Raw genomic sequence first — 24,900 nt, forward strand, 5'->3', positions numbered from 1 at the left:
AGGATCTGCTTCTGGGGAATTCAATCTAAAACAGTCGCAGAAAGAACTCTGGGTTCTTAATGGCATATTGAACTGACTGGAAACAAATGGATCAGAAGCCTACTACATTTTTGAGGAAGCTGTATTGTCAAAGTAACCATGCACCTAATCTAAAATCATTTTTAATTGTTAAAGTTGTAAAACCATCTTTGGTTGACCACAGCCTCTCCAAGTATGAAATCTCTATAGTCTCCAGGAGAGTGAAGTCTCATTCAGATATGGCCATGGAAGATTATAAACAAGGAAAACTTTCCCAAGGGTAGAGCCAGAGGAAATGGAGAAAGAGAGTAACCTGGTTAACTTGACGTGTTGACTTGACTGGGCTAAGGGATGTCCAGACAGCTGGTGAAACATTATTTCTGTCTATGAGAGTGTTTCCAAAAGAGAGAAGCATTTGAATCAGTAGACTCAGTAAAGAAGATTGCCTTCACCAATGTGCGTGGGCATCATACAACCTGTTGAGGGCCTAAATGGAACAAAAAAGACAGAGGGAGAGTGAATTCACTCTCTCTGCTTGAGCTAGGATGTCCACCTTCTCCTACCCTCGGATATCAGGACTCTTGGCTCTTGGGCCTTTGGACTCGGATCAGGACTTACACCATCAGCTCCCCTCATTCTCAGCCTTCAGATTTGTACCAAACACACCACTGGCTTTTTGGTTCTCCAGCTAGGTATAGATACAGATACAGATATATAGAAATGAAGAGGGGCGCCTGGGTGGCTCAGTTGGTTAAGTGTCTGCCTTCGGCTCAGGTCATGATCCCGGGGTCCTGGGATTGAGCCCCGCATTGTGCTCCCCACTCAGCAGGGAGTCTGCTTCTCCCTCTCCCTCTGCCACTCCCCCTGCTTGTGTGTGCTCTCTCTCTCTCTCTCTGCCAAATAAATAAATAATTTTTTTAAAAAATGAAGATACGTATCTATATCTATTTACCACCTATTGGTAGTTTCTCTGGAAAACCCTAATATAGAGAGTATCTCACCAAAAGAAGAATTAGAGGTTTAACACCTAACCAAGGAAACTTCTTCACCCCTGGTATAAAGGGCCTTCAAAATGTCTTGTAAGCAGGATTTCAGAATTGTTCTGAAGCTGTAACTGCCATGTCTCACATTCTGCTCCTTTCCTACCAAGAGTGTCTTTTGCAGCTATCCTCTTTCACTTCTACCATCCTATATTGGGTGGGAGGAGTGGATTGTTTGTCTTTTTAGTTCATAGGTCATAGGTCACCAGACCAAGAAAAGTCACATCCAGATCTGATGAAGAAATCTGTGCCCCATCTGGGACTTTAAGCTAGATGCAATGAATGACTTGATGGGACTTTGGGTTCTCTCCCTTGGAAAGAGGTTAGTGTGAGGGAGGAAAAGATAAATGGTATTTGGGACTAGAAGGGTGGATTAAAGACGGAGATAGGGTGCCTGGGTGGCTCAGTCAGTTAAGCAGCTGCCTTCGGCTCAGGTCATGATCCCAGGGTCCTGGGATCGAGCCCCGCATCGGGCTCCCTGCTCAGTGGGAAACCTGCTTCTCCCTCTCCCACTCCGCCTGCTTGTGTTCCCTCTCTCGCTGTCTTTCTCTCTGTCAAATAAATCAGTAAAAAATCTTTAAAAAAAATGGAGATAATCACTTACTTTCCTCCTCTGAACATTTCCCATCCCTTTTACATTCAATTAGCAGCATGTAACTTGTTCAGGCCAGTGGAATGTCATCAGAAGTGGTTTACGCCAATGCTACCGAAGTATGGTTCAGAGACCAGTATTGTTCCATGATTTATTTGTTTCTCATCCATAACAAGGTAAGTACAGCAAATGAAAATGTTTAGAAACTTTTATAGAAATTAAACATTCTCACAGCATCTTTATTGTCTTTTACAAAAGTAATAGTCTGCAACAGATTGGAAAGTTTTTAAAAAGTGGTCCTTTGCTACAGATAGTTTGAGAAGATGTGTGCTAACAACACTTCTAGCTAACAACACTTCTAACACCTCTTTACATTCTTCCCAGACCTTTTTGTTCTTCAGTTGGTCATGTGCGGAGATCTACCAGAGTCCTTGAAGCCCTAGGAAACAGTGGAGGTACTAGGTAGAAGTAACCTGGGGTTTCTGAATGATTAATGGAACAGAAACACCCCCCGCAACAAACACGTAAATATTCACTAGACTATAAGGTGAAAAATAAACTTTAATATGTTAAGTCTCTGGGATTTGGGGATTATTTTTTTGAGTACCTAGTATTAGTTATCCAAATACATTGTTACTGAATTTTCCTATGACATTGACTTTTATCTCTATTTTCATGATTCCTGAATTTATATCTTCAAAGCACACCCCTCTGCAAAGCCTCAGAGCCATATACCTCATCATATACTTGACAATCCCATTTGGACATCCCACAGGACCTAAGAACTCAACATTTCTAACACTTAATCTACTATGCTCCCTTCTTTTTCTCTATTTTGTTTTGTTCAGCCATATCGGCATCCCTCCAACTGTCCAACCCTGAATCCTGGGAGTAACCCTCAAAAGGAGAACCTTCTCTAGTGTCCATCATAACCCATCAACCCTATACCAACTTCTGAAGGTTCTACCTTCTTCGCATCTTTCCAATTCTTACCCTACTCTTGATTTCTAGTTCCTCTATCTCACTTGAGTGACAATATCTTCTATTGTACACTCCTGCAATTAATTCCTTCCAACATGCTTTCTAAAAAGCAAATCTAAGTATGTAACATCCATGCTTTAGAAATATATCCATTTTTTGCATTGGCCTTAAGACATAACTCATGCTCCTTAACATGGTGTGCTAGATACTATGGATAAACTACTTCAATCTTCATTCCACTCTCCTTCTAATTGGAGATGATAGGAAGCTAAACAAAACAAAAGACCAAAAAACAACTATATTCTCCATACAGCCTCTGATTTCTATCCCTCTAGCCCTTTTGCTAATATGGCAGTTCCCTGGATTTAATACCTTTCTATCTGAAATACCTAAAGTAGTTTCTATTTCTTGCACCACCACCTGACCAACTGACATGACATGCAAGGCTTTCCATGATCAAGCCCCGATTTCTCTCACCAACCTAATCTCATGATGCTCTTTCCTGCTGCCACTTCATACATATCCATCCGCATACATTGTAGTTGAGCCATTGTAGATGAGCTGAACTACCTCCTGGTCCTCGAATGTACCATGTTTTCCTTGTTCATGTTACTCCTCTTCAATTTTCTAACTCCTATTGATTCTTTAAGATTCAACTTGAACCTTACCTACTTGGGAAGCCTTCCCTGATATCTCTGCCCTCATCTGCCGGCTTGTAATAAAAGATTTCTCATTCTTTCCTTTGCCACCTAGCATGTGAGCCCCTACCTATGTCTGAGATAGTCCCATTCTTATGGGACAGAGGCTTCCATCTCTATGGAAATTGAAGATGCCAGCTCCTTGCTTTCCCACTTCACCTGTAGTTAGGGAATGTGCACATGATCTAGGATCTGTCAGTCAGACATGACTACCCAAGATTATGAATCAGAAGCTAATGGCATGGTTTTCTTGAGAACTCTGACAATGTGTAGCAGGAGAGAAGGCACCTAAAACCAGTGTCTAGAGGCCGTAGTGCCAGTAGTTCTAGCAACAGAGGCGTGGGCAGCTTGAGCTGGAGTGTCTGCGCTACTGGCAATAACAATAATGTCTTCTCCAGCCTAGTTTTGTGGGATTTTAAAAGTTGTTCTTGGCTGCATGCACTCTGAGACTGATTTTTAAGGCTTCTAAGAGGCTATATACTAATGAATAGCTCCTTAATAGATTCCTTTTATGCCTAAATAAGCCAGAGTCTGTCTGTATGACTTAAAACCAAGAATTTTGATTTATATAATATCCTCCCTGCTCTCTCCTATTGCACATCATATGTAAGTTGAATTATTGCTCAGCAAATATTTCCTCCTGTATACTCCGGATATACTTTCCTGCTCTATTGGTGTTGGGCTTGATCATATGTTTTGCTTTGGCCAATGAGATGTCAGCATTTATAATTCAAAGAGGGGCTTAAAATACGCTCATGTGCTTGAGCTTTCCCTCCTGTGCTCCAATGATGAGAAGAGCATGTCCCAGGTGGCTGGTGATTATTCAGCCTGGGCTGCATAGTGAGACACATGGACAGACCACATACCTCAAGTAGCCAATGGTCCAAAAATAAGGGACACAGAGAGCCTCCCTGAACCCTATCAGCATTGTTGAGCTCAGAACCTGGAGCCTGGAGTCTTAGTTAGCCATCCCACAGACTATAAGCAAGAGAATAAGTTTACTATTTTAAGTCACTGCATTCTTCTTTTCTTTTTGATTTATTTTTTTTAATTGAGGTATAACTGACATAACATTATATTAGTTTCTGGTATACAACATAATGATTCAATACTTGTATATATTGCAAAGTGATCACAATAACTGTAGTTAATATCTGTTATCATACATAGTCACAAAATATTTTTTCTTGTGATGAGAACTTTTAAAATTTACTCTCTTAGCAACTAATGATGTAGTATTGTTAATTATAGTCACCATGCTATACATTATAACCCCATGACTTATTTTATAACTGAAAGTTTGTACATTTTGACTCCTTTCACCCATTCAGCTCAACCCCCAATCTCTGCCTCTGGCCACCACCAATCTGTTCTCTGTATCTATGAATTTGATTCTTTGCCTGTTTGTTTAGATTTCACATATCAGTGAGATCGTGCAGTATTTATCTTTCTCTGTGTGACTTACTTCACTCAGCATATTGACCTCACCATCCATGTTGTCACAAATGACAAGATTTCATTCTTTTTTATGATTGAATTACATTCATTACATACATTTTTACATATATTACATCTATTTTTTATTTTTTTTAGGTATCTCCATACTATTTTCCATGATGGCTGCACCAATTTACATTCCTACTAACAGTGCACAAAGGTTCCCTTTTCTCTACATTTTCACCAACACTTGTTTTTTCTTATAATAGCCATTCTAAAAGATGTGATGTGATATCTCATTGTGGTTTTGGTTTGCATTTCCCTGATGATTAGTGATGTTGAACATGTTTTCATATACACATTGGCCATCTGTATGTCTTCTTTGGAAAAATGTCTATTCAGATCCTCTGCCCATTTGGTTTTTTGCTATTGAATTGTATGAGTTCTTTATATATTTTGGATATTAACCCTTTATCAGATTATGATTTGCAAATATTTTCTCCTATTCTAAGTGACTACATTCTTTTTTTTTTTTTTTTTTTAAAGATTTTATTTATTTATTTGAGACGGAATGAGAGAGACAGAGAGCACATGAGAGGGGGGAGGGTCAGAGGGAGAAGCAGGCTCCCTGCCGAGCAGGGAGCCCGATGCGGGACTCGATCCAGGGACTCCAGGATCATGACCTGAGCCGAAGGCAGTCGCTTAACCAACTGAGCCACCCAGGCGCCCCCTAAGTGACTACATTCTTATGTAACATTGCATTTATAGCTAATACAGTATGTAATTAGTATTAATAGCTATAGTAGAAGTCTGCCTGTGTTGTAATTATTGTCTATTTCTCTCTACTAAACTGTAAGCTTGTTGAGAGTGGAGACTGTGTCTTATTAGTCTTTACATTTTCGGTGATTATCACAAAACCTATACCAAGCCTCAGTGAATGTTTGATGAATTAATAGACAAGTAAATGAATGAATGACAAACACTCTAAAAAACTGCATTTTTTTTTTGTCTATTGTACCATTATAGGGAACTTACAGAACATTTCTTTATTAAATGATTTCTTCTTCAGTCAAAATTGGTAAAATTTAGGGATGCCTGGGTGGCTCAGTCGGTTAAGCATCTGCCTTCGGCTCAGGTCATGATCCTGGGGTCCTGAGATCGAGCCCCACATCAGGCTCCTTGCTCAGCGGGGAGCCTGTTTCTCCCTCTGCCTGCCACTCCCCCACTGCTTGTGCGCTCGCTCTCTCTCTCTGACAAATGGATAAATAAAATCTTTTTAAAAAAATTGGTAAAATTTATTAGGTTAAGCTGGATTGAATTATTGCATGGTAATACAACCATACTTTCCTGAGACTACTCCTTTTTTATTTTACTTGGAATTTTGGGTCCTCCTCAATGAGGTAAAAACACAGGTTCAGCTCATAGTAAATATGTTCAATTAATTTCATTTCAGTTTTCTTTCCATAACTCATTAGTTACTGATTTACACACAAACTTCTACTACTTCTGTAGATAGTTTGTTACTTCCATTATGTATAGATTCTACTAGTTTCTTTTTTAAATATTAAACAAATCCTTGCTTTCAAATTTGGACATATTTAGTAGTGTCTCACTGTTTCATGCACCAAATACCTAACTGATAGCTGAGACTTTGTGAAATGAATTTGGCATTTGTTGTATTAATAGTTTCCCGAGTCTGTAAAATTTTCATGTAATCATTTTAACTAGGGAACATTTTGGTTCAGACTAAATAGAAACTCGTGCATGTTTTTTATTTTGACAAAATATAGAAAATTATTTTTCTCAACCCATTCCTAAATTTCATAAAATTACATCTTCAATTGGAGTAAAAATCTAGGATGTGATGAGGCTTAGAGATCAAGTGAGTTTAAGGAATGAGGTGCAAACAACAAAAGTGAATTTATATTTTGTCATGCTCTTGACCATTTTGATGAATCTGTAACAATTGCATCAAAGTGGCCATGTGAAGAAACAGAATTCAGAACTATGTATATGTCCTGTCTCCATTTCTGAGTTTAAGCTCTAAAGCGTGCTAGGGTACTAGGTCATATATGGGCAGATATATTTCTTTAATTATTATAAGCGATAATATTTGTAAGGGATAAACAGGTGGAACTATGTAATATAATCTCTAAATATGTTGACTGAGGGGGCACCTGGTGGCTCAGTCGTTAAGCGTCTGCCTTTGGCTCAGGTCATGATCCCAGGGTCCTGGGATCGAGCCCTGCCTGCATCGGGCTCCCTGCTTGGCAGGAAGCCTGCTTCTCCCTCTCCCACTCCCCCACTTGTGTTCCCTCTCTCGCTGTGTCTCTCTCTCTGTCAAATAAATAAATAAAATCTTTTAAAAAAATTAAAAAATAAATAAATATGTTGACTGAGTACACATGAACAGCATTTAGTCATGAAATAAAAATATAACACATTTCATCCAAAACATTTAATGATATACATAATCATAGTTCTGCATCATAATGAAACATAGTTAACAATGAATTCACAAAAGTGATAATCAGTGATTTTTTTCCAGATTATTGGGATATAATTGACACATAACATTGTATAAATTTAAGATGTAGACCATAACGATTTGATATATGTATATATTGCAAAATGATTACCACAATAAGTTTAGTTAACATCCGTTAGCTCGCATAGTTACATTTTTTTTCTTGTGATGAGAACTTTTAAGATCTACTCTCTTAGCAGCTTTCAAATATGCACTACAGTATTGTTAATTATAGTCACCTTACATTACTGTATTTTATATCCCCAAAACTTATCTTATAACTGTAAGTCTGTACCTTTTGAATACCTTCACCCATTTCCTGCACTCCCCAGCCTCTGTCTCTGGCAACCACCAATCTGTTTCCTCATTTTATGAGTTTTTTTGATTACACATATAAGTAAGACCATGCAGTGTTTGTCTTTCTCTGTTTGACTTATTTCACTTAGCATACTGACCTCAAGTTTCATCCATGTTGTAGCAAATGGCAGGATTTCTTTCTTTTTTTTGGTCGAGTAATATTTCCTTGTATATATAAGGAATATGTATAATATTGTATATATGTACAATAAATTTTCTTTATTCATTTATCTAACAATGGACACTTACTTAGGTTGTTTCCATGTCTTAGCTATTGCAAATAATGCTACAATAAACATGGGGTGTAGATATCTCTTCAAGACAGTGACATCCTTATTCAGATATATACCCAGAAGTGGAATTGCTGGATCATATGGTAGTTTTATTTTTAATTTTTTGAGAAACCTCCGTATTATTTTCCACAGTGGCTGCACCAATTTACATTCCCATCAACAGAATATAAGGGCTACCTTTTCTCTACATCTTTGTCAGCACTTACAACTTTTTTTTATAATAGCCATCCTAACAGGTGTGAAATGATATCTCATTGTGGTTTTGATTTGCATTTCCCTGATGATTAGTGATGTTGAGTGCCTTTTCATATACCTGTTGGCCATTTGAATATCTTTTTTGGAAAAATGTCTTTTCAGATCCTTTGCCCATCTTCTAATTGGATCATTTGTTTTGTTTTTTGGGGAGCTTTTTTTTTTCTTTTTCTTTTTTTTGGTTTTGGGTCTTTTGTTTGTCTGTTTGTTGGTTTTGCTATTGAGTTGTATGAGTTCTTTATATATTTTGGATATTAATCCTTTATCAGATATGTGGTTTGCAAATATTTTCTCCCATTCCATAGATTGACCTTTCATTTTGTTGATCATTTCTTTTGCTGTGCAGAAGCTTTTAACCTTGATGTAGTTCCACTTGTTTATTTTTGCTTCTGTGGCCTATGCTTTAGATGTCATACCAAAAAAATAATTGCCAAAACCAATACCCAGGAGCTATTCCCCTATGTTTTTGTCTAGTATTTTTATGGTTTCAGGTTTTTTTTTATTTTTTATTGTTATGTTAATCACCATACATTACATCATTAGTTTTTAAAATATTTTTATATTTTTTAAATTTTTTATTGTTATGTTAATCACCATACATCATTAGTTTTTGATGTAGTGTTCCATGATTCATTGTTTGTGCATAACACCCAGTGCTCCATGTAGAGCGTGCCCTCTTTAATACCCATCACCAGGCTAACCCATCCTCCCACCCCCCTCCCCTCTAGAACCCTCAGTTTGTTTTTCAGAGTCCATCGTCTCTCATGGTTTGTCTCCCCCTCCGATTCCCCCCCTTCATTCTTCCCCTCCTGCTGTCTTTTTTTTTTTTTTTTAACATATATTGTATTATTTGTTTCAGAGGTACAGATCTGTGATTCAACAGTCTTGCACAATTCACAGCGCTCACCATAGTACATACCCTCCCCAATGTCTATCACCCAGCCACCCCATCCCTCCCACCTCCCACCACTCCAGCAACCCTCAGTTTGTTTCCTGAGAGTAAGATCTTATATTTAAGTCTTTAATCAATTTTGAGTTAATTTTTGTGAGTGGTATAAGATAGGGGTCTAGTTTCATTCTTTTGCATGTGAATATCCAATTTTCCCAGCACCATTTATTGAAGAGACTATCTTTGTTCCATTGAGTATTCTTGGCTCCCTTGTCAAATACTAGTTGATCATACATGCACGGGTTTATTTCTGGGCTGTTATTTCTGTTCCATTGGTCTATGTGTATATTTTTATGCCATCATACCATTCAGATTACTATAGCTTTGTAATATAGTTTGAAATCAGGTAGCATGTTGCCTCCAGCTTTGTTCTTTTTTCTCATGATTGCTTTTGCTATTCAGGGTTTGGGGTTTTTTGTGTTTTTGTTTGTTTGTTTGTTTTTGTGGTTCTGAACAAATTTTAGTTTTTTTCTATTTCTATGAAAAATGCCATTGGAATCCTGATAAAGATTGCATTGAATGTATTGATGGCTTTGGGTAGTGGACATGGGATGTGAACATGGGATATCTTTCCATTTATTTGTGTCTTCTTCAATTTCTTTCAAGATCTTATAGTTTTCAGTATACAGATCTTTCACTTCCTTGGTTAAATGCTAAGTATTTTATTGTATTTGACACCATTGTAAATGTGATTGTTTTCTTTATTTCCCTTTTCAGATAATTAATTATTAATATATAGAAATGCAACTGATGGGGCGCCTGGGTGGCTCAGCCGGTTAAGCGGCTGCCTTCGGCTCAGGTCATGATCCCAGGGTCCTGGGATCGAGCCCCGCATCGGGCTCCCTGCTCAGCGGGGAGCCTGCTTCTCCCTCTCCCTCTGCCTGTCTCTCTGCCTACTTGTTCTCTCTCTCTCTCTGTCAGATAAATAAATAAAATCTTTAAAAAAAAAAAAGAAATGCAACTGATTTTTGTATGTTGATTTTGTATCCTGCAACTTTACTGAATTCGTTGATTAGATCTAACAACTTTTTCACGGAGTCTTGAGGATTTTATATATATAAAAGTATGTCATGTGCAAACAGAGACAATTTTTTTTTCTTTCCAGTTAGGATATCTTTCTTTTTCTGCCTGATTGCTCTAGGTAGGACTAGTACTATGTTGAATAGGAGTGGTGTGGGGTGGCACCCTTGTCTTATTCCTGATCTTAAGAAAAGCCTTCAATCTTTTACCATCGAGTATGGTTTGTCATATGTGGCATTTATTATGTTGAGGTACATTCCTTCTATACCCAATTTGTTGAGAGGTTTTTTTTTTATCATGAATTGATGTTGAATTTTGTTAAATGCTTTTTCTGCATCTATTGAGATGATCATATGATTTTTATTCTTCATTCTATTAATATGGTACATTTATTGGTTTGCATATATGGAACCATCCTAGGATCATCCCAGAGACGAATCCCACTTGATGATGGTATATTATCCTTTTATGGTGCAGCTGAATTCAGTTTGCTAATATTTTGTTGAGAAGTTTTACATCTGTTCATCATGGATATTGCGTTATAGTTTTCTTTAGTGTCCTTATCTGGTTTGGAAATAGGGTAATGCCTCACCTGTGAAATGAGTGAGTCTGAGAGTGTTTCCACCTCTTTACCTTTTTTTGGAAGAGTTTGAGGATTGCCATGAATTCTTCTTTAAATGTTTGGTAAAAGCCACCAGAAAAACCATGTGGCCCTAAGCTTTTTTTTATTGGGAGGTTTTTGATTACTGATTCAATCTTCTTACTCATCATTGGTCTATTCAGATTTTGTTTTTCTTCCTGAGTCAGTTTGGTGGGTTGTATGTTTCTAGGAATTTACTTATTTCCTCTAGGTTGTCTAATTTCTTGGCATATAATCATTCACAGTAATCTCTTATGATTCTTTGTATCGTGGTATCAGTTGTAATGTCTCCTCTTTCATTTACAACTTTATTTTTGGTTAGTCTGGCTAAAGATTTGTCAACTTTGTTTATCTTTTCAAAGAACCAACTCTTAGTTTTGCTGATTGTTTCTATTATTTTCCTGTTCTCTATTTCATTCATTTCTGTTCTAATCTTTATTATTTCCTTACTTCTGCTGCTTAGGGCTTAGTTTTTTCTTCTTTTTCTAGTTCCTTGAGGTGTAAAGTTAGGGTGTTTAGTTGAGATCTTTCTTTATTCTTTTTTTTTTAAAGATTTTATTTATTTATTTGACAGAGAGAGACACAGTGAGAGAGGGAACACAAGCAGGGGGAGTGGGAGAGGGAGAAGCAGGCTTCCCGCCGAGCAGAGAGCCCGATGTGGGGCTCGATCCCAGGACCTTGGGATCATGACCTGAGCTGAAGGCAGACGCTTAACCACTGAGCCACCAAGGCACCCCGAGATCTTTCTTTATTCTTGATATGTGCATTTATCATTATAAACTTCTTTCCTCTTAAAACTGCTTTTACTGTATCCCACAAGTTTTGTATTTCCATATTTGTTTGTCTCAAGACTTTTTTCTCTTTTGATTTCCTCTTTGGTCTATTAGTTGCTCAGGATTGTGTTGTTTAATTTTCATGTATTTGTGAATTTTCCAGATATCCTCTTGTTCTAGTTTTATACCATTGTGGTCATAAAGGATACTTAGTATTATTTCAATCTTAAATTTGTTAAGTCTCCTTTTGTCACCTAACATATGATATATCCTGGAGAATGATTTGTGTGCACTTGAGAAAAATGTATATTCTGCTGCTATTGGATGGAATATTCTGTATATGTCTATTAGGTCCATTTGGTCTATACTACTGTTCAAATCCACTGTTTCCTTATTGATTCTCTGTCTGATCTATCCATTGTTGAGAGTAGGGTATTGAAATCCTCAACTATTTTTTAATGCCTTTTTAGTTTTTTTAAATTTTTATTTAAATTCAATTTAGTTAACATATAGTGTATTATTAGTTTTAGGGGTAGAATTTAGTAATTCATCAGTTGCATATAACACCCAATGCTCATTATATCAAGTGCCCTCCGTAATGCCCATCACCCAATTACACCATCCCCCCACCGACCTCCCCTCCAGCAACCCTCAGTTTGTTTCCTATAGTTAAGAGTCTTTTATGGTTTGTCTCCCTCTCTGTTTTTATCTTATTTTATTTTTCCTTCTCTTCCCCTATGTTCATCTGTTTGTTTCTTAAATTCCACTATGAGTGAAATCATACGAAATTTGTCTTTCTCTGACTTATTTCACTCAGCATAATAACCCTTAAGTTCCATCCACATCGTTGCAAATGGCAAGATTTCATTCCTTTTGATGGCTGAGTAATATTCCATTACACACACACACACACACACACACACACACACACACACACACCACACTTTCTATATCCATTTACCTGTCCATGTCCATTGACATGTAGGCTCTTTCCATGTTTTGGGTACTGTGGACATTGCTGCTATAAACATTGGGGTGCGTGTGCCCCTTCAAATCCCTATGTTTGTATCCTTTGGATATACTTAGTAGTGCAATTGCTGGGTTGTAGGGTAGTTCTATTTTTAACTTTTTGAGGAACCTCCATACTGTTTTCAAGAGCGGCTGCACCAGCTTGCATTCCCACCAACAGTGTAAGAGGGTTCCCTTTCTCTGCATCCTCACCAACATCTATTGTTTCCTAAGTAGTTCATATTAGCCATTGTGTTAGCCTCATTCTGTTTTTGATTTGTATTTCCCTGATGATGAGTGATGTTGAACATTTTTTCATGTGTCTGTTAGCCATTTGTATGTCTTCTTTGGAGAAATGTCTGTTCATGTCTTCTGCCCATTTTTTAACTTTTTTTTGGAGGGGGGTTGATAAGTTCTTTATAGATTTTGGATACTAGCCCTTTATCTGATATGTCATTTGCAAATATCTTCTCCCATTCCACAGGTTGCCTTTTAGTTTTGTTGATTGTTGTGTAAAAGCTTTTTATCCTGATGAAATCCCAATAGTTCATTTTTTGCTCTTGTTTCCCTTGCCTTTGGAGATGTGTCTAGCAAGAAGTCAAAGAGGTGGCTGCCTGTGTTGTCCTCTTGGATTTTGATGGATTCCTATCTCACATTTAGGTCTTTCATCTAATTTGAATTTATTTTTGTGTATGGTGTAAGAAAGTGGTCCAGTTTCATTCTTCTGCATGTGGCTGTCCAGTTTTTCCAACACCATTTGTTGAAGAGACTGTCTTTTTTCCATTGGGTATTCTTTCCTGCTTTGTCAAAGATTAGTTGACCATAGAGTTGAGGTCCATTTCTGGGTTCTCTATTCTGATCCATTGGTCCATATGTCTGTTTTTCTGCCAGTACCATCCCGTCTTGATGATTACAATTTTTTAATACCGCTTGAAGTCTGGAATTGTGATGCCATCAGCTTTGGTTTTCTTTTTCAACATTACTTTGTCTATTTGGGGTATTTTGCGGTTCCATACAAATTTTAGAATTGTTTGTTCCAGCTCTGTGAAAAATGCTGGTGGTATTTTGATAGGGATTGCATTGAATGTGTAGAATGTTTTGGGTAGTATAGACATTTTAAAAGTATTTGTTCTTCCAAACCATGAGCATGGAATGTTTTTCCATTTCTTTGTGTCTTCCTCAATTCTTTTCTATAGGTTTCAGAGTACAGATCTTTTACCTCTTTGGTTAGGTTTATTCCTAGGTATCTTATGGGTTTTGGTACAATTGTGTATGGGATCAATTCCTTGATTTCTCTTTCTGCTGCTTCATTGTTAGTGTATAGAAATGCAACAGACTTCTGTGCATTGATTTTATTTCCTGCCACTTTGCTAAATTCCTGTATCAGTTCTAGCAATTTTTTGGTGGAGTCTTTCAGGTTTTCTACATAGAGTATCATGTCATCTGTAAAGAGTGAAAGTTTGACTTCTTCTTTGCTGATTTGGATGCCTCTTTTTTTTGTTGTTGTCTAATTGCTGAGGCTAGGACTTCCAGTACTATGTTGAACAACAGTGGTGATAATGGACATCGCTGCCGTGTTCCTGACCTTAGTGGGAAAGCTCTAAGTTTCTCCCCATTGAGAGTGATATTTGCTGTGGGTCTTTTGTATATGGCTTTTATGATATTGAGGTATGTTCCCTCTATCCCTACATTGTGGAGGGTTTTTTCAAGAAAGATGCTGTATTTTGTCAAATACTTTTCTATATCTATTGAGAGGATCATATGGTTCTTATCCTTTCTTTTATTAATGTGGTGTATCACACTGATTGATTTGTGGATGCTGAATCAACCTTGCAGCCCAGGAATAAATTCCACTGGGTCGTGGTGAATAATCCTCTTAATGTACTGTTGGATCCTATTAGCTAGTATCTTGGTGAGAATTTTTGCATCCATGTTCATCAGGGATATTGGTCTGTAATTCTCCTATTTAGTGGGTCCTTTGTCTGGTTTTGGGATCAAGGTAATGCTGGCCTCATAGAATGAGTTTGGAAATTTCCCTTCCATTCCTATTTTTTGGAATAGTTTCAGAAGAATAGGTAGTAATTCTTCTTTAAATGTTTGGTAGAATTCCCCTGGGAAGCCATCAGGCCCACGACTCTTGTTTGTTGGGAGATTTTTAATTACTGATTCAGTTTCTTGGCTGGTTATGGGTCTAATCAGGTTTTCCGTTTCTTCCTATTTCAGTTTTGGTAGTTTATATGTTTCCAGGAATTTATCCATTTCTTCCAGATTGCCTAATTTGCTGGCATATAATTTCTCATAATATTCTAATGATTTGTATTTCATTACCTCCCCAATCACAGCAATGGACACATCATCTAAGCAGAAGATCAACAAGGAAACAAAGACTTTGAATGACACACTGGACCAGATGGACTTAACACATATATACAGAGCATTTCATCCTAAAGCAGCGAATACACATTCTTTTCCAGTGTACATGGAACATTCTCCAGAATAAATCACATACTCTATCAAAAATCAGGACTCAACCAGTATAAGAAGATTGAAATCATAGCATGCATATTTTCAGACCATAATGCTATGAAACTTAAAGTCAACCACAAGAAAAAAATTTGGAAGGACCACAAATACATGGAGGTTAAAGAACATCCTACTGAGTGCCTGGGTGGCTCAGTTGTTAAGTGTCTGCCTTTGGCTCAGGTCATGATCCCAGGGTCCTGGGATCGAGCCCCACATCAGGCTCCCTGCCCAGCAGGAAGCCTGCTTCTCCCTCTCCCACTCCCCCTGCTTGTGTTCCCTCTCTCGCTGTGTCTCTCTCTGTCAAATAAATAAATAAAATCTTAAAAAAAAAACAACATCCTACTAAATAATGAATGGGCCAACCAGGAAATTAAAGAAGAATTTAAAAAAATAGATGGAAGCAAATGAAAATGAAACTCAACAGTTCAAAGCCTTTGGGATGCAACTAAGGCGGTCCTATGAGGGAAGTATATAGCAATACAAGCCTTCCTCAAGAAGCAGGAAAAGTCTCAAATACACAAACTAACCTTACAGCTAAAGTAGCTGGAAAAAGAACAGCAAGTAAAGCCTAAATCCAGCAGGAGAAGAGAAATAATAAAGATTAGAGCAGAAATCAATGATATAGAAGTAAAAAAAAAAAACAGTAGAACAGATCAATGAAACTAGGATCTGGTTCCTTGAAAGAATTAACAAGAATGATAAACCCTTAGCCAGACTTATCAAAAAGAAAAGAGAAAGGACCCAAATGAATAAAATCATGAATGAAAGAGGAGAGATCACAACCAACACTGAAGAAACTCAACTATTATATTGCTGTTGATTTGCATCCAGTTCTGTTAGTATTTGCTTTATATATTTAGATGGTCTGATATTTGGTGCATAAATATTTATATAATTATTATTTTAATTATATCTATACAATGCTTTGTTTCAAAGAAGAAAATATATAAAAGATACAAACAATATGGAAAATCAAATAAATTAAAAATAATAAAGTCAAAAGGGAAGAAAGGTTAGGAAAGTTTCATATCATCCTAATACAGAAAGCAAACCAATTTCTTAGGAGAGCAAAACTATGCTTGAATTCAAACCAGAAAATAATTTCTCCATCGGGTCATTATAGGCAAGATTCTATGTATGGTATGCCTTAATCTGGGACTAGATTTCAGTGTAGCCAGAGAAATGGATGAATTACAAATCCTGTAGGTAGTCCTCCTTAGTGTTTCTTTCATCTAAGCTTTAAAAAAAGAATAGTGAACAGCTCTGAATTTGAAATTAACCCACCTGAGAAATACCTAGAATACAGCTATTCATTGTCACTAATTACATACAGAGCCTTATGTTTTAATAATCAGTAGAGCTGGGGGGTAGCTTTGACATTTTCTGGTGAATATTAAAACATGCAAAAAGCTGCCTGTATAAAAGTCACTCCACCTGGTACTTGGAGTTGTGCCAAAAAAATAAAATACTAGGACTATGGATGAAATTGTCTTGAGAAAGTAATTTGTGTCCCCTCTAAACTACAGAGAAATGAGTAACTGATATTATAGAGTTCCACACCATAAAGCATGGCAGCAATAATTTTGGTCTGGAAAATACTAAATACCACCACCACACTTAGCCATTAAAATTTGTTATACTAAAATATCCACAGAGCATCAATATGTAAGTACTATTAATTTGTTATTATGGAATAGCCCACCTGGAACTTGTCTGCTTTTTAAATATAATATTGGTCCAAGATGGCTAAAGTTGCAATTTATCAAGTATGAAAGCAGCAGTTTAAATATCTGGTAAGCGGCACGTAAGTGAAGCTTCTTATTTTCATTGCACAAGGAAGCAGTTTTTTTGTTTGTTTACTTTTTAAAGATTTTATTTATTTACTTGAGGGTGGGGAAGGGAGAGGGGAAGGGAGAGAATTTCAAGCAGATGCTGGGCTGAGTGCAGAGCCTGACACAGGGCTCAATCTCAAGACCCTGAGATCACAACCCAAGCCAAAACCAAGAGTCATGTGCTCAACCAACTGAGCCACCCAGCACCCCTGGAAGCAGTATTTTTAAGAAGGCTCTACACCCAGCATGGAACTTGAACTCATTACCATGAGATCAAGACCTGAGCCGAGATCAAGAGTCAGACACTGAACCGACTGAGCCATCCAGGCACCCCAAGGAAGCAGTATTTTTAAATTGGAATAACCCATGTTACAAATATTTAAGAGCTATCATGAGATGGCCAAGTCATTTGAAGTGAGATTCTTCATAATTTTTAGAATATCCTTGGTCATTATTTCTTCAAGCATTGCCTCTGTTCCATTCTCTCCTTCCTCTCTTTTTGGAACTCTAATTAAATGAATATTAGATCTCCTTTCCATGTCTCCTAACTTTTCTTCTATATTTCCTATCTTTTTTGTCTATCTGTGCTGCATTCTGGATAATTTCCTCCAAAATATTTTCTAATTTGCTCTTACATTTATCTGCTCATTTTTTTTTTAAAGATTTTATTTATTTATTTGACAGAGAGAGACAGCGAGAGAGGGAACACAAGCAAGGGGAATGGGAGAGGGAGAAGCAGGCTTCCCGCCAAGCAGGGAGCCCGATGCGGGGCTCGATCCCAGGACCCTGGAATCATGACCTGAGCCAAAGGCAGACGCTTAACGACTGAGCCACCCAGGCGCCCCATCTGCTCATTTTTAAATTTTATATATTGCATTAACTTACATACAGTAGCATTGGTTCTTTTAAAAATCTTATCAGTAACTTTTTAGACATTCTCAATTTGTTTTTTTTTTAAGTATAGTAAGTCAGAGAGGAGGAGGGGGGAGAGGCAGGGAGAGAGACTCTTAAGCAGGCTGCACGTCCAGTGCAGATGCCAACGTGGGGCTTGATCTCACAACCCTGAGATCATGTCCTGAGCTGAAATCAAGAGCTGGATGCTTAATGGACTGAGCCACCCAGGCACCCCCGGTAAGTCATGTTTTAAAAATAATCTCTGTCTAATAATTCCGATATATGCTATATTTTATTTCTGTAATTTTTCTCATGGGATGCTTTCCTTGTGTGTGTATGTGTGTGTGTGCACACGCGTGCACACCTGTGTGTTTGTGTTTTACTGTGCACTGCTTATTGTCCCTAAAATATTATGCAAAAGGATTCTCTGAGGTCTAGAATAAATGTACCTTCTCTCAGAAAGGATTTTCTTCTATCAGTTCAGGACCAAATTATCCAAATTCATGGCTTCATGTTTCCTGGACCATTCAAATCCAGGTCTGCAATCCTTGGGAAGAGCAAGCCCACAGCCACAACCTATCAGGGAGGAGTTTTTCTCCTTTTCTTCTTCTATCTGTTTTTCTCAGTGTCAAGGCAACATTCCCTTTGGTCCTCTGGGTGTATAGGTAGGTATATTTCAGGTTTTCTTTTGCTCTGAAGGTTGACACCACTTTAGTGGAGAAGGGGTGGTCTACTATGCTCCCCACCTGGAGCAGGACTTGGGTTTCAGTTTATGATTTCTCCATGTGTAAGATTGCTAAAACCAATCTCCAAACCTGCCCAGATCAACAAGTTCACTCAGAGTGAAAGCAGCTTCAGTGTAGCAGTGCTCTGCTTATCGCTCCAGAATCTAGTGTTTTCTTAGATTTTTGTCATAATTTTGGCTTTACAACACTTTAAAAAAAACTTAATTTTTCCAATATTTTTAGGTTCCTTTGTCAGGAAGATTGAGACTAAAAATAGAATATATAACTTTACAAAGAAGAGAGATTTTCTTTTCTTCCAATGTCTGTGTCTGGTTTTGGTGTTAGAGTAATACTGGCTTCTCAGAGTTGGGAAGTGATTATCCCTCCTCTTCAATTTTTTGGAGTGGTATTATTTTCTTCATTAAATGTTTGGTAGAATCCCCCAGGAAAGCCATCTGGGCCTGGATTTTTCTTTGTAGGAAAGTTTTTAATTACAAATTCAATTTATTTAATAGACATACATATATTTAGGTCATCTATTTCTTCTTGGATGAGCTTTGGCAGTCTCTTTCAAGTAATCCATCCATGTCATCTAAATTGTCAGAATTATTGACATAAAGTTGTTCACAATATTCTTTTTAACCTTTTAACATCTGAAGAATGTATGTGTCTCCTCTCTCATTCCAAATATTGTTAATTTGTGTCTTCTCTCTTTTTCTTCTTCTAATCAATCTGGCTAGAAATTTATTAATTCTTTTTTCATTTTCCCAAAGGACCAACTTTTCATGGATTTCTTCTATTGTTTTTCTGTTTTCTGTTTTATTGATTTCTGCTCTGATCTGTTTTATTTCCTTTCCTCTGCTTATTTTGGGCTTGACTTTCACTTCTTTTTCCAGTTCCTTATGGTGACAGCTGAGGTCACTGAATTGAGACCTTTCTTATTTTCTAACATAGGCATTTAGTGCTATAAATTTCTAAGTATAGATGTAGCTGCATCTACCAAATTTGATTTGTTGTGTTTTCATTTTCATTCATTTCATTTCAGCAAAATACTTTGCTTCAATCCAAATCTCTCTTGATATCTTATTTGACACATAGGTTATCTAGAAATGTGATATTTACAAATATTTGAGGGTTTCCTAGATATTTTGTGTTACTGATGTATAATTTTTTGTTATTTTTTTTTTACATTAATAGACTTTATTTTTACAACAATTCTAGGTTTTCAGAAAAATTGGGCAGGAAGTACAAAATTCCCATTTACCCATTCTCCTTCCTGCCCCACCCCACCCCAATTTCCCGCATTATTAACATCTTGCATTAAATGGGTACATTTGTGGCAGTTGTCTACAGTTTACATTAGGGTTCATTCTGCATTGTACTGTTCTACGAGTTTTGACAAATGCATAATGTTAGGTATCCACCATTGTACTATCATACAGAATAGCTTCATTATCCTAAAAATCCCCTGTGCTCCACCTATCTATGTCTCCCTCCCCCCAAACCCTTAGCTATGACTGATCTTTTTATTGTCTCTATAGATTTTCCTTTTCCAGAATGTCATATATTTGGAATCATAGAGCATGTAGCCTTTTCAGACTGGCCTGTTTTGCTTAGCAATATGCATGTGAGGTTTGTCCACGACTTTTTATGGCTTGATAGCTCATTTCTTTTTATTGCTGAATAATATTCCATTGTCCTGAGAAACCACAGTTTGTTTATTCATTCACCTATTTAAGGACATTTGGTTGTTTCTAGTTTTTGGCAACTATAATTAAAGTTGCTATTAACATTTATGTTTATGTTCCGGCTTTTGTGCGGACACATTTGAAATCATTTGGATAAACATCTAGGACACTAAGAGTTTGATTCCCTTGTCCAAGGTCATATAGTTAAGGAATAACACAGCTAGAATTTGAACTCAAATAAACTGATCCAGAGTCTGTACCTTTAACCACTACTTTAAACTGCCTTTCAACATGTGATACAAGTCAGACAAACATAGTAAGGGAAGATTCATGGATGATGGGGTTTGAATTCAATCTTTCTTTTTTTAAGATTTTATTTATTTATTTGAGAGAGAGAGAACATGAGCAGGAAGGAGGGGAAGAGGGAAAGGGAGAGGGAGAAGCAGACTCCCCACTAAGCTGATGGAGCTCAATCCCAGGACCCCGAGATCATGACCTGAGCTGAAGGCAAACGCTTAACCAACTGAGCCACCCAGGTGCCCCTGAATCCAATCTTAAAAGAGGACTAAGAGTTGGATAAATAGAAGTAGGAAGAAACTTTCAATCAAGGGTATGGTGAAATGTTGCTTGGAAAAGTATAGTGTGGGAAAGTGATGATGGTTGCACAATAATGTGAATTGCTTAATGCCACTAAATTGTAAACTTAAAAATAAAACGGTAAATTTTATGTGTATTTTATTGCAATTTTTAAAAAGGTGTAGTGTAGGGGCGCCTGGGTGGCTCAGTCGTTAAGCATCTGCCTTCGGCTCAGGTCATGATCCCAGGGTCCTGGGATCGAGCCCCACATCGGGCTCTCTGCTCAGCGGGGAGCCTGCTTCTCCCTCTCCCACTCCCCCTGCTTGTGTTCCCTCTCTTGCTGTGTTTCTCTCTGTCAAATAAATAAATAAAATCTTTAAAAAAAAAAAAAAAAAAAAAAAAGGTGTAGTGTACATGTTGATTTATGGGTGTGGTAGTAAATTAATCTGACAGAAGTTAAAGTTTTATTGAGGGAATAAAAGGCACTGAAGTTGAATATGTTAATTTAGAACAAGATCAGCATGAACTTTCAGTGATAGTATAAGGTTTGGGGGAATCATTAAAAATTTTGGAAGATGAAGTAGACATGAAATCTGCAACTTTCAAGTTTTAAGCTATGCTTTATGAGAAATTTATTGAAATGGAGCAAGAAAACCAACTCAACTCAGTCTAGGTGTGTTCACATGTACATTATCTCATTCTCTCCAACAGCACCATATTTATAAGGTGGGTATTACTGCTTCCATCCTAAGTCAAGGAAGCTAAGGTTTATTCATGCTCACAATACTAGTACAGAGTAAAAGCACAGTAATTTGAAACCAGATCTCTTAACTTCAAATCTAGTGGGTTCATAGACAGCAGAAATAACATGGACTTAGGAATTACACAGACCTCTGTTTGAATCCTGGCTCTGTTTTATTAGCTATGTGACTTAAGGAAGATTATTTAGCTGGTCTGAGCCTCAATTTTCTCATCTGTGAAAATGTGATAAAAATATCCATCTCCTAAGGATTAAATTCTTTGTATATAAAGTGATTACTGAGTATGTAGCATCCAAAAAGTGCTCAATAATTGTTCATTCACTTTCTTCCTCCTTAATTTCTGATGTTCATCTGACATTTATTTGTAGCATATATGGGCATCATTAAATTATTTGTTGATTGTCTAATGATATTTAAAACTTATTTGTAAATTTAGGTTTTCTTGCATTGACAAATGATAAATTTTCACATATTAGTCTCTTTCTGGATAGTAGAAAAGCACATTTTACTAATTAAAGGCACAAAATTCTAAAGAAAAATTATGAACATGGTTTGGAAACTCATGTACATATTTATTTAACACCATTTCATATCTTTGAGAAGGCTTTTGGAAACTTATTTAGAAAGCTGAAAAGTCCTTGAATACCAAGTGGTTTAACAAGAATTTTTTAATGAGTTAAGTGTAAAGGAATCAAAAACATGAATTCTATTTTCTGTAAATAACACATGGTTTTGAAAACTGAAAATGTACTTGGAAAAAATTATTCCTGTGCACTATTGAATTAAAGTTCTTGAAAAATAATGTCCCCCCCAAACTGAGGCAAGTTCCATTTAGATTCTAGAGTACTCTCTGTCCACAATGAAAATATTGACCACAGCATATCTTACATGTTTGCTTTTGTTGACATAAAATTACTTTAGGATGGTGTCCAAAGTAGGAGGAGACTTCCTGGGTATTTCCACTTTCACGGTGGGTAGAATAAATCATTTTCTTTTTGGACAAAAGAGGAAGCAGTTGTTTTCATCAACATAAATTGTTCACAGAGGAGCAATTCTAGGACCTCAGACATGAGAACAGTGGGATGACAGTGAATGGAGGAATGTGGTGAAATGTGACATCACAATTTCCCAAGAAGAATAATTTATTTTGTTGGAAAGGCAGGAGAACTAATCAGCTAAATTTTCATTAAGATATTAAAACCTTTCACTGACAATGCCAAGTAATATAAGTGTCTTTATATATTTTACTTATATTGTGCCTATAACTGCCTCTCTCTTTTCTAAGAAGGAGATGGCTACCATATATAAGATCCAGAAAAGGCAATCACATTTTGAATATTACCATTCTTTTTGAAACCATCCAATTCCCAATTCCTTCTTTGGGTATTCAGAAGAGTTTCCACTCATTTGAAGTAGTTCATTGCCTTTTATAATTTGCGGTCCTCCTCTCCCTTAAGATGGCAAAACTGACTACATTTTGTTAGTTGTAGAATGAAAAACATACAGATAAAGTTGCTTTAGAATAAAGCATATGTTTGTGCAGTATGGACAAATGGACATTGATTAAAAGAACCAGAAGCACTGGCAGAAGGATAGACATATAAATGGAATAGAATTGAGAGTCCAGAGATAAGCCCTCACATTTTAATCAACTGATGTTCAACCAGTGTGCCAAGACAATTCAGCGGGGAAGGAACAGTCTTTCCAAAAAATTATGCTGGGAGAGCTAGTTATCTTAATGCAAAAGAATGAAGTTGGTCCCTTACCTTATACCACATACAAAGTTTAACTCAAAATAGATCAAAGACCTAAATGGATCAAAGACCAACTCAAATTAATCAAAGCTAAACTAAAATTCTTAGTAGAAAACATAGGCATAAATCTGCATGACCTTAGATTTAACAATGGTTTCTTAAATGTGACACTGAAAGCACAAGCAACAAAAGAGAAAAAATAAAGTGGACATCGTCAATATTAAAAACTGTGCTTAGGGTGCCTGGGTGGCTCAGTCGGTTGAGTGTCAGACTCTTGATTTCAGCTCAGGTTGTGATCTCCAGGTCATGGGATTGAGCCTCCTGTTGGGCTCCACGCTGAGCCTGCTTGTCCTTCTCCCTCTGCTCCTCCCCCTGCTTGTGCTCTCTGTTTCTCTCTCTCAAATAAATAAATAAAATCTTTAAAAAAAAAAAAAAAACTTCTGTGCTTAAAAGGACACCATTAAGAAAGTGAAAAGACAACACACAGAATAAGAAAAAAATATGCAAATCACATGTCTGAGGAGGTACTTCTAACTAAAATATTCAAAGAACTATTACACTCAATAATAAAAAGACAAATAACCCATCTTAAAAATTGGCAAAATATCTAAAAAGACATTTCTCCAAAGAAGATATACAAATAGCCAATAAGCACATGAAAAGGTGCTCCATAGTAGGGAAATGCAAATCTAAACCACAGTGAGATACCGCTCCAAATTACTAGGATGGTTATAATAAAAAAAATAGAGATGATAGCAAGTATTAGCAAGGATGTGGATACATTGGAACCCTTATACACTACTGGTGGAAATGCAAAATGGTTTGACTTCTTTGGAAAACAATCTGGTCATTCTTCAAAAGTTTAAACACAGAGTTACCATATGGCCATATGGCTCATTGATTCCACTCCTGAAAACAAGAAAAATGAAAACATATATCCACACAAACACTTGTACATGAATGTTTAGCAGCATTATTATAACCAAAAAGTAGAAGCAACCCAATGGATAAATAAAATATAGTATATCTATACAATGAACTATTATTTGGCAATAAAAAGAAAGGAAGTTCTGAGGCATGCTACAAAATATTATGCTAAGCAAAAGAAGCAAGTCATAAAAGACCACATATTTTATTATTTCATTTATATGAAATGTCTAGAATAGGTAAATTCATAGAAACAGAAAGAACAGTGGTTGCCTAGAAATGGGAGAGTTGAGGAAACTGAAAACATTCTAAAATTGATTGTGTTGATGGATGCACAACTCTATGACTATATTTAAAACTACTGAATTGTATACTTCAAGTGGGTGAATTGTATGGTATATGAATTATATCTTAATAAGGCTGTTCCCCTCCCCTGCAAAAAAGAACCAGAAACAAATGATAAATAGAAATGTTGGGTGATTTTCATCTTAAAATATTTTTATATAATTTAGAACTGAACTACTATATATGTGTTGAATTTCAGGTTAAAGAGGTGAGAGAAGATGGATCGATGGTCTCTAAAGGTCTGATTGTAATTGTCTTTTCTTTCTTTTTTTTTTTTTTTTGTATTTCTT

At 36.7% G+C, this 24,900-nt stretch overlaps 1 protein-coding gene across 6 annotated transcripts in view; it reads right to left on the minus strand.

Annotated features, from left to right (window-relative positions):
- Positions 1-24,900, minus strand: part of ZNF280D (zinc finger protein 280D) — a 305,658-nt gene that overhangs the window by 135,962 nt on the left and 144,796 nt on the right. The window lies entirely within an intron of this gene.

The sequence above is a fragment of the Phoca vitulina genome, unplaced genomic scaffold (assembly GCF_004348235.1).
Source record: "Phoca vitulina isolate PV1807 unplaced genomic scaffold, GSC_HSeal_1.0 scaffold20, whole genome shotgun sequence".
Classification (NCBI taxonomy): Eukaryota; Metazoa; Chordata; class Mammalia; order Carnivora; family Phocidae; genus Phoca; species Phoca vitulina.